This window comes from Papio anubis, chromosome 7 (genome assembly GCF_008728515.1).
Source record: "Papio anubis isolate 15944 chromosome 7, Panubis1.0, whole genome shotgun sequence".
Classification (NCBI taxonomy): domain Eukaryota; kingdom Metazoa; phylum Chordata; class Mammalia; order Primates; family Cercopithecidae; genus Papio; species Papio anubis.
Window position 1 is genome coordinate 160,545,583 of NC_044982.1, and position 18,190 is coordinate 160,563,772.

The 18,190-nt window shown below is 36.7% G+C and overlaps 3 non-coding genes across 3 annotated transcripts; all 3 read right to left on the reverse strand.

Moving 5' to 3' along the window:
- Window positions 1-10,400: 10,400 nt before the first annotated feature.
- Window positions 10,401-10,471, reverse strand: LOC116276247. Its single transcript, XR_004185672.1, has one exon. It is a non-coding gene; the product is annotated as a small nucleolar RNA SNORD108 (small nucleolar RNA).
- Window positions 10,472-12,204: 1,733 nt separating this feature from the next.
- On the reverse strand, window positions 12,205-12,271 carry LOC116276227. Its single transcript, XR_004185657.1, has one exon. It is a non-coding gene; the product is annotated as a small nucleolar RNA SNORD64 (small nucleolar RNA).
- Window positions 12,272-15,225: 2,954 nt separating this feature from the next.
- Window positions 15,226-15,300, reverse strand: LOC116276248. The gene has a single exon (XR_004185673.1). It is a non-coding gene; the product is annotated as a small nucleolar RNA SNORD107 (small nucleolar RNA).
- Window positions 15,301-18,190: the final 2,890 nt, after the last annotated feature.

Sequence of the window (18,190 nt, forward strand, 5' to 3'; positions counted from 1 at the left end):
GGACCCGCCACCATGCCCACCTAATATTTGTAGTTTTAGTAGAGACGGGGGTTCACCATGTTGGCCAGGCTGGTCTCAAACTCCTGATCTCAGGTGATCGACCGCCTCGGCCTCCCAAAGTGCTGGGGTTACAGGCATGAGCCACCATGCCCAGTCACTAGTTCCACAATTTTTTAAATGAAAATAAAACACAAAGCAGTACATGAGTGAAAGATTAATACCCTTGAAATAGATCTATGCCACTAAATTAAATTTAGACATGCATGTGAATACTTATGATATACATGGATATGCATTTAAATAAATTTGCAAAGAGTACAAATAACAAAAGAACAATTACTTAAATAATCTTCTAACACTCAATATATCTATCTAATTTACAATGACCATTCCCTTCTCATATCTTCCTCTATCTTTCTAAAGATAAAATATCCAGGGGGATTTGTTTCTTTGTTTCGTATCAGTATACGATGCACAAAAAACCCACAATGGTTATTTTTCTTACACAAGAGACCTTAATGTTTAAAAGATACGGAGGCAATCTATTGCTCTGTCTCAGAACACACAAACATCAAAATGTTACACAGTCCCAAGAGGCCAATTATTGATTACCTATTGTACTACTGAAAACTTAAAAGAGTCAATTTATGATATTTTACAATGAAATATTTACACATTTATACTTTGTTGAGACTCCATGCATCTAGCAAACCTAGCTTTAGAAAATGTCATTTTTATCTGTTAAAGTGTTTTTTGAATGTTGTCATGCAGTCCAAGTAAATACAAAACTGTGTAATTCAAAGAGGTAGAAGAAATTTTTCCTTATAAAAGACATTTCCTACAATGACTATAAAAGTATATTTATATAATGCCCTATCAACAATGTAACTACAAAATTGAGACTGAAGTTTTTAATATATAATAGAAGCACTAAACAATGGTTAAATGTATTTTCTTTCTGATTATAATTTAAAGTTAAAAATACACATTCTTTTAACTTATTCCTTACACTAACAACCCAATAAAGGTTAGATACCAAAATATGTATAGGTCAAGAAGCCCAAAATTCTATCAAGTTCACTGCCAAGACATTTGCAAAACACAATGAAACCATGAAATTTTACAATGACTTATTTACAAAATTATACTTTATGAGACTCTATACATCTAGAAAGACTAGATGTTAAAAATTTTAAAATTTTATCTATTATTTACAAAGTTGTCTTGAATATTGTCATGCAACCAAGGGAACACATACAGAATTTTGTATAGTTCCTAGAGGTAGTAGAAAATCTCTTTAATGAAGTCATTTATATCTTGAATATTAACAGGAAATAAAAATTATGATATCAGGAAGTATATCTAGAAAGATCAAATGCATTTACATGACATTTAATCTAAGTTTTTTAAAAATATGCAATTCGTATCTGATATAATGGTAAGCTATATAATAACAGGTAAAATGCAGAGTCTCGTGTCATTTCCTCCTTCTAATATCCAAATTAAAACATGATAAATTTTGTTTAGCTCCAAGACCCTGTGTATCAATAATCAATTTCATTGCCAAGTTAACTGCAAAAGACAACAGTACTAACAAATTTACAACAAGATACTTTAAAAAATCATACTTCGTGAGACTCTCTAAACATCTAGAAATACTAGATGTTTAAAATTAAATATATCATTTACTGATTATTTAATAAATTGTATTGGTTATTGCCATGCCACTAATGAACACAGAATCATATAATTTAAAGATTCTATAGTATGCGCTTAAGAAAAATGAACTGCATCATGAACCTCAGTACATCAAGGATAGTAAGATATACCTTTCCCTTTTTTTTTTTTTTCTTTGAGAGGGAGTCTCGCTCTGTTGCCCAGGCTGGAGTGTGCAGTGGCACGATCTTGGCTCACTGCAACATCTGCCTCCTGGGTTCAAGCTATTCTTCTGCCTCGGCCTCCCGAGTAGCTGGGATTACAGGTGTGCACCACCACGCCCAGCTAATTTTTGTATTTTTAGTAGAGATGGGGTTTCACCATATTGGCCAGGCTGGTTTCGAACTCCTGACCTGGTGTTCCACCCTCCTTGGCCTCCCAAAGTTCTGGGATTACAGGCATGAGCCTCCGCACCCCATCAAGAGATACCTTTCAATACAGAGGTTATTTTTACATGAAACTGACCCAAACAATTTAATAAAAATTAATTTTTACTTTTAAATAAAAATGTGGTGGAGGGAACCAGTCTCCCTCTCTAACACGACAGCATATATACATTTAATATATAAGCTTAAATATGTGCAAGTAACAATCCCAGCAACACAATGAAGACTACACAAAGGGGAAAGAACAATCTATTATCAAAAGAAAAATGTCTCTATCCTTTTTATCAACCAACTATATATTTACAAAGTTGAAATGTTATAGAACAACTATGATAAACACAGCTATTTAATAGTAAACCCAAGAGAGCCACCCACACAGAGCTCTTAAAATCATTTGCAGGGTTAAGCATAGTTTAAAAAAGTGATGCCTGCAATATATGCACATCCACACTGTCTATAAAACAAAAAAAAATAAAGATTTTACAGTTGTCTAGCAATATCCATGGAGGATTTGTACCTGTACCTTGCCCCCATACCAAAATCAGCGCATACTCAACTCCCTCAGCTCTTCAGAACCCATGGTTATGAAAAGGAGGCGCTCTGTTTACTCGGGTTTCAGATTCTGCCAATGCTGTACTTTCCAGTTGCATTTCCTTGCAGAAACAAAACCCGCAGACTCACGGGAGGGCTGACGTGACAACTGCATATCACAGAGATGAGATGAAATGACAAAGTACCCAACACACCTCTCCACGCGAATCAGGAAGCTAATGCCTATATTCATAAAAAGACCTCTGACTTTTTAATATATACCAGCAATGTCTATATATTAACATGGAAAGAATAGGTATTTTAAAGATATAACCTGACTGTACACACAGCAATCTAAACATCCCACTCTACCATACAGGTTTGGTATGCCATTTCACTTCAACAAACATAAACAACTTCTGCCCTATAGTTTTAAGTAAAATACATCCACCAAATATAACAAACTTCTGTACATGTATAAATTCTGCACATATTAAACATGGACACAACTAACAATTGAATCAACCTCCACATACACACCAATTTAAAAAAAACATAAAGGTTAACACTTCTATTGGCAAAAGATTGTTTTCACCGTATTTTAACATTCATATATTCTGTATGTTCATATATGTGCATGGTGGGTGTTTCTATATACCTAGGAAATTCGATGTTACTCAAGACGCTTATCTATTATTCACACAGCAGTCAAATGGTCTCCAGCTCTATTCAGGCACCCAACAGTCCAATAAACACAGGAAGGGACAAGCCACCAATTAGGTTGGAATAAGAAAAAATAATATAAAAATGTACATTTTTATATCAAAATTTTTTTAGACAAAGACAGTCTCATTTTTTAAAACTCCAGAACCCAAAACAAAACCAAGAAAACCCTCAAAATCAAACCTCACAAGCACACAAAGATGCTAACTCTATTGGCAAACGATGATTCTACTTTTGAATAAAAATATATTTCCAAAAATATGGCAGAACTTGAATATTCAAAAATGTTGTTTTATCTTCTATATACAATTATATATTCTGCATCAATCAAATAAATCCCACATAAACATGGCATAGCAATTCTACTGATCAAACTAAAGTGTTTTGCCCTTGTCTAGTGGTTTACTGGTCACAATATATGCCTATTAGTAATCTGTATGCAGATGCTAAAAAGCAAAAGGTAACATTTGTCTACTACATATTTAGCAGCCATACAATAGCTCTGGCAACTTAAGAATATTTCTACCCTATGACAAAAGATGTTGTTTATACAGTGATATGTATGCGTATATATAGACCTGCATACACACAAATACACGTGTCAGTAATTCCTACAAATCAAAGACTAAACAATTAAAGCAAAACAATTATATATTTTGACTGTTTTATACACATGTAACAAAATTCCCCTCCAGCTGCTCAATTATTTACACACATAAGTGATCTGCCTATGTGAGGGAGGGAACAAAAGCTTTCACTGTATGTGTGTGTGTGTGTGTGTATATATATAGATTTGTGTGTGTTTACGTGTGTGTATATGCATTTAGAAACATGCAGACATAATAGCCTCTATGCTTTCCGAAACATATAACCATGTATATTGTATACACATAAGTGTTCCACTGATCACCTCATGACCTAATGAACTCAGGTTTCACATCCCATTGCTAGTATCCCCATAAAAACTTATAAAATGCCTCTACAGATAGAAACATTTTAAATCAAAAACAACTCACTATTGATGAAAGTCACATTTTTTTGGCAAATGAGAACTTTTCTAACCTATGCTATTTGACTCATGTGGCAATTTTTCTGTTATATAAGAAACTGCATATACACATCTGAAAACTATAAACAAAGGCAGACCAACACTTATGACATTTCCACCATGTTGCATCTGTCAGAAAAACACTGTCACATATATATTTATATTGAGATATATACTAGAAATTATAAGATATAATTCTTATTATACCTACCACAACCTAAAACTTAAGCCCAATGATCCAATGAACAGTTTGCTTTTTGCAAGCAAAACTGGTTCTATCCCATATGAATTAAAAATGACGTCTATACACTTAGAAAATTAGATGTTAGAAATATTTAGCATATCCACCAGCAATGAACTAATGTTCCGAGAGGTGATTTAACACTCCCACTAGCAAAAGGAAAGTAGTCTACCTGTCCACAATGTAATGTTAACACATACATAAGACCACCACCATCTTCACGTGGATTTAAGTCTGGAGGCCCTGCAACATATGCTCATATGCACACAGGGCTCCAACATCCCACCCTCTTATCTCCTAAATCCACATCTAACATTTGCCTAATACTAACAAAGCCATCTAAGAGTCTAGACACTCCTGTCAGTAACCAATGACATCACTGTATAACAATTTAATGTCCCCCAAAATGCAAAATATCAGCCATCTCTGTGCTGGTAAAGTTTCAGTAATACAATCCTGTTGGTTATATAAACAAAGTAATACAAAACCCACCCAACCCTTAAAATATAAGTGTTCTAGAGGCTGGCCTTTTCTTCAATTCCATCATGAAAAGAAAATCTTATACCATGCAAATTTTAACAGAAAGACCACTGACAAAATAACATCTACATCCATGACTTTCATACATAGAGCAGCATTAATAAAACTTCTTAGTTAGAAGTTGTATACATTAAGTTCACCCAGAAAAACATCCATAGAATAAACCAAAATAAAAGGAATTTTAATGTACATCACTCAGAGGTACTCTTAACAATTATATCTCTACAATCATTTCTTAAAATGTTTCTATATACTTGAGCAAACTAATTGTTAGCAATATCTATATACCAAGAAAATGTCATTAAACAATTATTTAGAAACTTCATACACTGTATCCTCAAATGCACATAAACAAAATGCCTTTTTTTTAAATTAACACTTCCCATGTCATTTTCTATTACCCTTATGCACTCAAAAAGTGAATACAGAATTGTATTTATCTTCAAAAGGTGACCTGAGAATTCCTTTCTAACAACTGTTCTAGAATAAAATTCTACCAAATACATTTTTAGAAGCTTCCCTAGGAAACGAGCTATTTAGCCACAGCAACTACATTAACAAGCTTAACAGATTCATGTTCAAAATCTAAGTGTTTGCTTTTAACTAGTTACATTCCAAGATTATGCAAAAAAATACAACTATTACGCATTTAATTTCATTGTCTGGCTTACCTAAGGCACAATGAACAATTCATACACATTTATCAATGTGTATCTTATATTTTCATTTCAATACTATTATCCAAACAGAATTTTCTCACATATTTAAACAAACTCATAAGGTAAATATGTCCAGGAAAAAAAGTTTATATAATTTGAATATTTGCAGCTCTTTCACAATGCTAGCAGGAGATGGGGAATGACGTCCTTATTGCATGTGCACGCAAGTATATCATGTGCAGGGCTTTTACTGGTAAACCTTCCAAAGGCAAGCAGACTCTCCACACACACACACACAAAAAAATATTCTCAGTTGATGAAGTTCAGGCAAGTATCAATCTATATTTCTTTCTTCCAAGGTTTTCCAGCTGATGAGGCATCTAGCTGAATTCAACAAATGTTATCCTTTCCCTTCTATCCATATATTCCTGCAGAGTTGGCTTGTCAACTTGAGTTTGTACAGACTAGACAATATATTTCAAGTTTTAGATATCTGAAATGTTTTTCAATTCAGCAGACGATTCTTTATGCACCTGCCAAGCCAAGAATCTGGAGTGAGAGTTGTTCTGATGCTGTAAGGAGCAGGCAAATAGAGTAGATCTGGACCACGGCTCTACAGTGGACTCTGGTCAAAGACCCTTTAAAGCAGACATCTCCAAGGGGCTTTAGACTTCCACTGCAGTCTAGAAATAAAAGTTCTCCAGAAGTTCCAAAAAGATCTGTAAACTACAATTTTCTCAATGCTGGGGTAGTCACTCAGACTACTCACTCCTGCTTATACATTTCAATGAAAAAATGGTTCACAAATCTACGCTAAATCATACGTTGTAATCAGTGTTTCTTGCTGCAAAAAATTTCTGAAAATTTTTAAGGATGAGAGGATTAGTGAGGGAATGCCACAAAATATACTAATCCAAATGTTTGGTGTCCACAAGTGGGCGGTTTCCAGTGTTTTCTGTGGCAAAAGATGTTCTACATATTATAAACGTATGCAATCTTTGTCCTCTTCCTTGATTATTGCTCATTTCCAAAAGTCTTGAAACATGACAACTGCTTATTTATCAAGAAAATCTGATGAGGTTTGTCTTTTTTCCCCACATCAGCTCTGCCAGATAGATGAACTAAAGAATCTGAGGTTAGAAGCAAGGGGAGCAGTTGAAAGTATGTGAATACAGTTAAGATGACAAAGCTCTCAGATGGAAGAGTAACTCCAGGTCAGTTATCTAATGGGGTGAACAGTATCTTTTGTACAGTAAGTTTCTAAAGGAAATAATCCTGGTCCATCTTTTTTACGCTGCAATTTAGCCCATGAATGAAAGCTGTTTCCTTGCCCCTTAGCTGGCATCTCCTTTATTCGACTCTTCAGAATTGACAGTCAAATGTATCACAGAGATCTTAAAAAGATATTTCTGAATGTAAATGAGTTTGAAGTATTTCACAAATTTACTTTCTCCTTATTTTCTTGTTCAATGATCTGTTCATGATTTGTCCATTTTCAAAACAATTTTCCAAGACTTTTTGTTTACTTTGAGCTGTAGATCGTATTTATGTACACTACAGGAATCAACAGAGTAAATAACCAATATATTTTGCCAACCCAAATACAATAGATGCATTTTCATTTATTTTTATGTCGTCAACTAATCTTAACACGCTAACAAGTACACCCTCTTATCCTCTCCAACAGCGATCTCCTCTTGATTTCCAACAGGTTTGCTCAAAGGACAAGTTCATGTGAACACATGCTTCTTTTTTTAACCTGGAATATTCATTCTCCAGTGAGCTAGCCTGAAGCAGGTGGAGGCATCCAATAAAATACAATCTTAAGGAACCACCTTTTCTATTTTTAATAAACCCCCAACCAGACATCTGGCAATGTCTTAGTAACCTCTCTACCTGATGAAAGAGACAACTTTAATTTAAAGCAAGACAGTATGTCCCAATTCCCTACTCTCAGCTATGTGGTACAATGAAATGCCCTTGTTCTTGATCTAAACCCTAACAAAGAATGGAGAAAAAAAAATCAAGGGGAAACTGACAGCCATACTTTGCCTGTACTCTACTAGAGGGCAAGTTTGTTATACCTTCTTCATTCATGTATTAACTCTACCAATGACTGTGGTAACAACATACCAATGAAATAAAAATTGACTATCCATCAAACACATACTAGATGCTAATTATTATGCTAGGCCTTGAAGACAAAGCAGTAAAAAGTATAGTCAAGGCATCTGATAAACCATTAATGCTTCTTTCTCCTTAAACAGGAAAAATATCCAAAAAGTCAGTCTATTTAGCCTTTTGGAACCATATTTTCAAATTCTGCTACATACTCATCTTAGACAAATGAAAAGCATTCTTTAAGTCAAAGCTTTTACAGAAGGTATCATCATTGTGACTTTAACAATTTCTAAGAGATAGATTTCTTTGTTTTTGTTGCTACTTGACATCATTGCCTACGGCTGTAATCCACTCAGTAGATAAAACACCCAGTCTACCTAAAATGTGAAACCACCGTGTCCAGCCACGCTCACTGGAGTTACACGTTATACAATTGACATTAAAACAGAAAATACAATGTCCCAAATTTGTTGCCACCCTCCAAAATAATTTCAATAATTCCTAGGCCATATATATTTTTAAATCCTCTGTAATTTCTTCTCATTTTGTTCAGTCCAACCCAAAGAAATCTGCTTGTTTGAAGTCTGGGTTTCTTGTTCAGTTGCTGTATCACAGAAAATGACTCCGATTTCACCTGAATATATCCATCTTCTTCACCACTTCCAAACCTGGAGGAGTCTCAACTAAAGTGGCTAATTTTACCGTTTTAAAGTAGAAGAGAACAGTCTATTCCCAAAGAGAACCATCACTGGAAAACAGTACTAAATATCAAAAAACAACTATAGCCACTGGAATGCCAACCTGTATGTTGAAATTTCCAAACCCAACATATGTAAATCCACCAGAAGTAGATGCTTAAAATCAAATAAACAATTAATAAAACAAGTTATGAAGAGTTCAGTAATTAACATTAAGCGCAAACAGAACTACCTTTCCTTCCTCCAAAAGGGTAGGTATTAGGCAGAAATTAGCACACTATATTCACTGAGATTATAACTGCTCTTAAAATGTTATTTTTTTAAACTACTGTTTTCTGGAGTTCTTGTTTTCTTTTATCCAAAGGGAATTTATATGGACTGAATTTACTCAAATTTAATTTAGATTTGAAAGGGTATAGTTGATACACTGCTAGGAAAATTATCAAATAAGCTTGTTTCCTCCTATGAGGTAGGTAATTTAAATTTATGTTAGAAATGTATTACTGTAAGTGATCTATCTCTATATTCCCAGGAAATTAAGTGTTTATATCCTCCCATGCATTTGAACACACTGGCTACTAACAGTCATGCCTACTAGTAACAACCTTGCAAGAAAAAAAATATAGCATTCTACATTGATTTACATTATTACATAAGACAACTTTCTCTCAAGATTCCCTGGTCATGATCACATTTAAAAATATGTGGTAACAAGATATATCATTTTTTTCCCATTATCAGTGTACATTAAGAAACATATAATAGCACTGTAAGTGTGGTTCCTAGATCTCCAGCATCTAGGAACTTGATAAAAATCAACTTTTCATATTTATACCTAATAAGCCAGAAACACTAAGGTCAGGACCCAGAAAACTGGGTTTAAAAAGCCCTCAGGTGATTCTTATCCACACTAAATTTAAACAAATCACTGACTAACCAAAGCTATCTAGAAATATAGTCCTTTATTGATTCTAATAATTTAGCAAGAACAGACATTTAATCAGCACACTTCGCTACTTAAAACAATCTCAGTAAAAGACAATATTACCTATTTATGGTAATCTCAAGAAAAGGTATAGAAGCTAACATGGGAAAGGTAGCCGACATTCTTTCTCTGAAGTAAAACAGAAACTTCCATGTAAATGATAATTCTGACTCCTGACAGACACCACCTCTTGTCCCACAATTCAACCTGTGCAAGTTTTCATTATTTCCAACAAATGAAACAATCGTAACATTACTCTCAATTTACCCGTCTCCCTTCATACAACTCAAGAACATGTTCCAACCACATTAAAATTTGCTTACTGGCCAGGCGTGGTGGCTCACGCCTATAATCCCAGCACTTTGTGAGGCCGAGGCAGGCAGATCACCTGAGGTCAGGAGTTCCAAGACCAGCCTGGCCAATGTAGTGAAACACTGTCTCTATTAATTAAAAACAAACAAACAACAAAAAAAAACTAGCCAGGCGTGGTGGCGATCGCCTGTAATCCCAGCTCCTCGGGAGGCCGAGGCAAGAGAATTGCTTGAACTTGGGAGTCGGAGGTTGCAGTGAGCCGAGACTGAGCCACTGCACTCCAGCCGGGGTGACACAGTGAGACTCCATCTCAAAAAAAAAAATTTTGTTTGCTTATTTGTTTTTCTCCTAGTACTCATTAATGCGATTTGCCATCTATTGCTAACTCATTCCTTCCACTACTCTCAGCAAATTACTTTGATTATGAATTAGCATGGCTGGACCCCAGGCTCTCTTTGCAGGAATGGAAAGTGTCATCCAATTTAAGAAATAATGATTCTCATCATTAAGCCAACCCTCCTCCTACTACTACACCAACACACACACACACACACACACACGTGTCATCTCTTCCAGAGATTATTTTCAGGAGATTTATTTTAAGCCATCTGTGAAGTATCACCCCACAAATGAGGTTGTTTGGATGGGCTAGGCCAGCAACTACCACTGCATTCTCCAGGTTGCAGCAAACATCTAAAGGTAAAAGACCGCTGTCAACACTATACCTCAATAGACCTGGCACTAATTCCCTATTTTTCTCACTTAACTGCTTATTTCTAATCTAATTCAGTTAGTAGGAAGGGAAAAACTCATTTTTCTCAATTCAACCAACATATCCCTAACTGCCTGGATCAGGAACACTAACAGAACCAAACAAATCTGAGAGGTTATAAATACACTAACATTTCTACCAGAAGAACAGAGATTCAAAGGCAAGAACTAGAAAATAACCTATCTCACTTTCAAAAGAATGTTCATTTCTCTGAACCCCAACAGCTTTTCACTATAAACCAGTCATTTGTCATGTGACAAATGACAGTATCAACACTCACATCATTAATATGTACATATGTATACACAAACACATAACACATACAGAATTTATCAACTAAGAAAAAAACTAGAGAATAAGATCTTGCTATATTCAATGTTCATGGTATATTTAATACAGGCTTCTCTAAATTACCTTTTTATTCACCATTCTTCCTTCATAATATTACAGGCAAAACAAAAGCACCTACTCATAGAATGTCAATCACAGATAGCAAAAGACCCATCAATCATACAAGCAAAAGTAGAGGATAGAATAATGTGAAATTAGAGATGTGATTCAAAAATGGCATGGTATTTAGCAATCATTTAATCTCCGTGGGGCTCAGTATCAAAAACTATATAATGCCAATTTCATCCCCTTAACTGAATCTAAGAGTCAAAACTAAATCTCCATCTATGTCTTGTAAAGACACAGCAAATGGTCAACTTAATTAAAAGTAGAATTAAATTAATCCCTGTAAATGTAACTCAAGCATTCTGCTAAATATATAAATTAAGTCTCCTCTCAAACCAAAGCAATGTCTCAGCCACAAACTAGCAATTTCTCAATTACATGCTAAATGGAGAAGCTGCCTCAGTGACAGAAACATACTCATGAAACTTTCATACAAGGTTGGAACCAGGTGATGCAAGCAATAGGGTTAAAAAAAAAAAAAGAAAAAAAAAAAAGAGCACAGGAGCTCCCAGGTACTTATTCTCCTGAAGTGATCACTTGAAATGCATAGTAGAAATAAGCAAAGGTGTGGCTGCATGCATGGCTTGCGCATGCAATCCCAGCACTTTGGGAGGCTGAGGCGGGTGGATCACTTAGAGACCAGCCTGGTAAACATGGCAAAGCCTGTCTCCACAAAAACATACAAAAATTAGCTGGGCATGTTGGCACATGCTTGTAATCACAGCTACTCTGGAGGCTTGAGACAAGAAGTGCCTGAACGCAAGAGGCGGAGGTTGCAGTGAGCCAAGATCATGCCAAAGATGAGACATACCAATGCGGTGAACATAGAACACACTCTACAAAAGATTAACTGTACTAAAGGATCTAGAACCAACTTCCCTCTATTGCACTGGAAAAACCTATGACACGCCACTCTCCTTAACCTATATTGATAGGAAAAAACATGTGAAATTTAGAGTCTAAGAATTTATGTTTTGAGTATTTGTGTCCTGAGTCCTTAGACTGATACTAAGGCTGGACTTCAGAGTAATCACATTGAGCTTTACTTCATCATGCTCAGTAAACACAGCTCATCACAAATCCAGCCCAGGTCTTTCCCAACATCTTTCCTATCAACTAGTAAAAATATGTTTAAAAAAAAAAAAATTCCCTGCAGACAGTGTATCTCTACCCATAAGGACAGTCCCTGGCCTGGAAGAATAAGTAAGAGTTTTATGTGACAATGGATATAAAACAACAGTAACAACAACAGTATCATTCAAAGCCCACAGAAATAAGGGGAATTATGAAGAAAAAGACACACACAGCAATCTACATGAAGGAAACACACACACACACACACACGGAGCAATCTGCCAGTAGGGTCTCATAGAGCTAAATATAGTAATTATTTCCACTAGCAAATTGTCCAAAGAACTGAACCGGAAATATCCTAATGCCACCACAAATAACTATCAACAACTTGCTATTCTCCCCAATAATTAAATGTAAACCAATTTTAGGACTAGAGTACACTGAAAATATACATCAAAATACTTCAGAGTTAAGTGTAAACAAATGGTATAGAAAGACAGACAAATAAAATCAAGGCTGGCACACATATGAAATACAAAGTCCAACGAAAGGGTTCTGAAGGAGGCTAAACTAACTATAACTCCTCTGACAAGAAACCGAAGTAGCACACAACACAATCCAAATTTTCTCATGACAACCCACAGTATTCCTGATACATATTTCCTAAACATGAAATCATTAGATTTCAGGAACTGTATCATTTCAACTCAATTTTTGCTACCGAAGAACAAATGATATAACATAAAACGAACACATCTATACAAACAAGACATCCAAAAGATGAGAAACAGTCCAAAAAATTCAGATGTACAACCTCTCAAAGTCACTGTATTCTCATTAGTTCATCAGAAAATGATTCACATGAACTAAACATCAAGTTCAAACATGAGGCTCCTTCTTGAACCTTGGGCACTTAGTGTGGACCTTGCTTTTTAAGTTGAATCAGCTCAGCAAAGCAAATTAACCCAGTCAAGCTTTTCCTACCAATCATTTCTACGCTGCATTAGTTCTTAAAACTCATGGGCAAGTAGGCCTTATAAAAAAGGATTCCAATGACTCACATGGATGACGCTGAAAGTGGAAGAGCTAGAACTATTTCTCCATGTCCGCAACCCCCTTTCGATTGTACAACCACCTCGTCCCTTTATCAACATATACTTCTACACTATTCCCCACCTCTTTACTTTCTATTGGCTTAATAAATACATCCTTTGAACTTGATATCTTATTTTTTTTTCCCAGACGGAGTCTCACTCTGTCACCCAGGCTGGAGTGCAGTGGCACGGTCTTGGCTCACTGCAACCTCTGCCACCTGAGTTCAAGTGATTCTCCTGCCTCAGCCTCCTGAGCAGCTGGGATTATGAGCACACACTACCAAGCTCAGGTACTTTTTGTATTTTTGAGACAGGGTATTGCTTTGTTGGCCAGGCTGGTCTCAAACTCCTGATGTCAGGTGATCTGCCCACCTCAGCCTCCCAAAATGCTGGGATTACAGGCTTGAGCCACCACACCTGGTCTCAAATATTTAAATAGAATTAAGTGTTCCCCATCTCACCATGCAAGAGAGGACTTCTCACTCCTGTAAACTCAAATAGCACTTGCTGATTTCTATTCTTTTTTTTCCTTGAGATGGAGTCTCACCTCTGTCACCTAAGCTGGAGTGCCAGTGGTGTGATCTCGGCTCACTGCAACCTCCGCCTCCTGGGTTCAAGCAGTTCTCCTGCCTTAGCCTCTGGAGCAGCTGGGATTATAGGCACCTGCCACCATGCTAGACTAATTTTCGTATTTTTAGTAGAGTGTTTTGCCATGTTGGCCAGACCGGGCTCGAACTCCTGACCTCAGGTGATCCACCTGCCTCAACCTCCCAAAGTGCTGGGATTACAGGCGTTTTAACAACCACCACCAAATAACCCCAAAACCATACCCAAAAATACACTGTAAATATCATCGCAAGGTACTAAACAAGTGCTGGTAAACACTAAATAACTCAAATGACCTCTATCTGGGAATGGTTGACTACTTCATGGGTGTAAATGTATGGAGTCAGATATCAGATGGGCCAAGATTCTGATCAGATATTCTGTCATAAGGAAGTAACTAGGAAATAGCTAAAAACTTGTTTTCTAACGTAAGAAAAAACTTAGTACCTGACACAATGGTTCACACCTACAATACCAGCTGAGGCAAGAGGATGGCATGAGGCCAGGAGTTCAAGACCAGCCTAAGCAACATAGTGAGATCCCAGCTCTAAAAACATTACAAAATTAAAATTAGCCAGGCATGTTGACACGTGACCGTAGTCCCAGCTACTCTGGAGGGTAAGGTGAAAGGATCGTTTGAGCTCAGGTGTTCAAGGCTGCAGTGACTTATGTTAATGCCACTGAACTCCAGCCTGGGCTGTGAGATACTGTCTCACTTTACAAAAATTAGCAATGCTGCCTCATTCATTCACTTAATATTTCTTCAACATCTGTTGTGTGATGGGCTCTGTGCAAGTCGATCAACTGCACACAGCTGAAGAAAAAAACACATAAACAAAATCAACTGTTCTAAAATACCAACAGTATTCATTTAAAGGCATGTACTATACTCACTGTGTTCCACAATATATGCTCCATAAATATAATTCCTCCTCTTTCCTGGACATCACTTAGAACCCTAGAACTGTGGCACTTTTTTTTTTTTATCCAAGAGGTGGTAGTCTCATTTTCACACATCCTTGTTTCCATCTCAACAAGTGCCTGTGCCTTCTGTGGTCCAAGGGCAAGTTTCCTTTTAGCTTTCAACAACGTACAACATGTAGGAAAAAAAAGGAACTCAGAACATCTATACAAATAAAAAAGAGTATCTGAGCAACTGGCAAAGTGCAATACTACACCTGCCATTTTTAAGTATTCAAAGTTTTCACAACACTTTCTGCAGAAAATCTTGAAATTGAAAAGTCTAATGAGGCACACTGACTGGATTTCAGAGTGTCATTTTTAAGCTCAAATTTTGAAATCATTATGTTCAGACAAGGTCCTGTGTCATCATGAACCTAGCCAAGGCCTCCGCAATATATTCTTATTTTTCTTTACAAGGTTATTTTACCTGAGCAGTTTACGTTTCTGTGCTAAAAGCACTTAATATTATTTTCAGCCTCGTTGTGACACTACTGAGTAGGATCCACACTGACGACACATCAAATTTTGGCGATCAGATTCTCTCTTCCTTTCAGAGGCATCAACTAAGTGGTCAAAAAATGGTATCACATGACGCTGAAAAAGTTACAACACAAATATCTTATTTCAGGCTCAGATGTCATTCTCCCACTACAAAAGTCCCATGAAAATATACCTTGCTTTATTACATAAAATTCATGTACTAAGCATTATTACGTGTATGGACAAGATGAAGATAATTGAAATGCAAATATAAGACAGAATCAAGCAATGTATTATCGACCAGAAAACATGCATTTAAAACTTCAACCCATGGCCGGGCACAGTGGCTCACGCCCGTAATCCCAGGACTTTGGGAAGCTGAGTCAGGCAGATCACCTGAGGTCAGGAGTTTGAGACCAACCTGGCCAACATGGTGAAACTGTCTCTACTAAAAGTACAAAATTTAGCCAAGTGTGGTGGCCCACACCTGTAACCCCAGCTACTCAGGAGGCTGAGGCAGGAGAATAGCTTCAGACCGGAAGGCGGAGGCTGCAGTGAGCCAAGATCACACCAACCACTGTACTCCAGCTTGCACAACAGAGCGAGACTCTTGTCTCAAAAAATAAAATAAAATAAAATAAATAAATAAATAAATAAATAAAAACTTCAACCCATGGATTATAACTGACTACCTGCTGAAATCAGTGAAGGTAGTATCAGAGGTAAACATATCAGGTAAAGGGTGTTTTTGCTAAGCTTTGAAATGAGATCATGAAAATTCTAGTCAAGCAACACTATTTCACATAACTATCAATGTAAATCAGTTTCCACTTGCAATACTCTATTACAAGAACCTATAAAAAGCAAAATACCGTATGTTAATAACAAACTTCTGAAATATGACATCATAATTAAGGAATGAGTTCACGAAAGCCGGGAGCTCCCTAAGCAACTTTCAGAATCTTTTTAATTCTAAGCCAAGATTACCTATCATATAAAAAGAGAATACCTCAAATACTTCATTACCTATTTTAAGGTAGCAAAATTTTTATCCCAAAATTCTATTTGAAATTATTCTATAACCTACAATGAAAGCATATGTCAAACATGATATGCAACATGAATATATTTATGGAGTCACTTAATGAAATGTGTATCAGGAAATCAGAAAGTTGTTGAACAACCATGTTTTGGATGAGAAGTGTGTGTGTATATATATTTTTTGTTGTTGTTGTTGTCGTTCGTTTGTTTGTTTCTGAGACGGAGTCTCACGCTGGAGTGCAGAGGCTGGAGTGCAGCGGTGCTCCAGGCTCCATGCTCCAGGCTGGAGTGCAGCGGCTCTATCTCGGCTCACTGCAAGCTCCACCTCCCACGTTCACACCATTCTCCTGCCTCGGCCTCCCGAGTAGCTGGGACTACAGGTGCCCACCACCACGCCAGCTAATTTTTTGTATTTTTTAGTAGAGATGGGGATTAACTGTGTTAGCCAGGATGGTCTTGATCTCCTGACCTCGTGATCCACCCGCCTTGGCCTCCCAAAGTGCTGGGATTACAGGCGTCAGCCACCACGCCCAGCCACATGTATGTATTTTAATGCAAGAATGTAAGATGATTTTTAAGTAACACCAAGGATTAACTACCAAGAATGTTTTAAGACGGGTACGTTGATGTGTGTCCCTAGTGGAAACACGCAAAAGCTTAGACTAGCATTCCATAACAAAAGATTCACCATACTCAATTATACTATCTATATCCCAAGTTTTCTTCTATTATATCATCACAATCAGGATTCTCAAAAAGTCCAGGAAGCACCAGACAAAAGAAATGTATTATCACCAAGCAAAATAACTACAAGAAGCAAGCATCTTGTGGAATCTAGAGTTCTTATAACTTGCCTTTAACTCATGCAACAGGCCATATTTAATTAAAAAGGTCCTGAAAACAGGTTTTCTTCAAATATGCTGCATAATCACTCATGCCAAAATCTAAGGGCCATCCACACCAGCAAACCAATGCAAGGAGAAATGCTTCCCCTCCAAAAACAAACAAAAAAGTATAATTAGAAGTAGCTCCAGAGCAGTACGGGAAGAAATCACAGGTTGCTCTACATACTACCCCACGGTTTGTAGAGGAAAAGTGTTTGTCTTTTCATCAGTCAATTTGTGTGAACTGAGGAGCTCTGTCTTCAAAGATCCAGATAAAGTACTTTGGTTGTGGCTTTGGTAAATCAAGAAGTTTAACATTTACAAATTCTGAGAACACTGATGTCACACCTGTATTATATAACTCCTAAAGCAACTAGGCTTGGCCTCTTTATTTTCCTTACCTGAGAGTGGCCATTAATCCAAGAAGTTATTCCGGCAGAGACCATATCAAGTCAGTAACAGGAACTGCTGTTACTCTGATAGTTCCTTTTCCTTGAGTAATTACCGCCTGCAAGGATGTGATTTAAAAGATGGAAAAGGTGACATTCACAACCACTCCTGGTAAATTCAAGAGAAAAAATGTAACTCCAATCAGTCTATCAGTATTATCATGGAGCTAACACCAATCTCTATAGTACCTGGTAATCAACTGTTACAATCACTATGAATCATTCCCTTGCTGCCTACTATAAACTTTAGCTGCAAAACCTAAAAATCTCTTCCCTTTTATAAATGGCTTCTTTGTCCCGTAACCAACTTGAACTGGACCTAGAGACTCGGGAATTCCTGAACTATTTACTCCCAATTTGTCACTTAGTGACACCACTGAACCTAACTGTAATTTGTATTTCAGTGCTCCA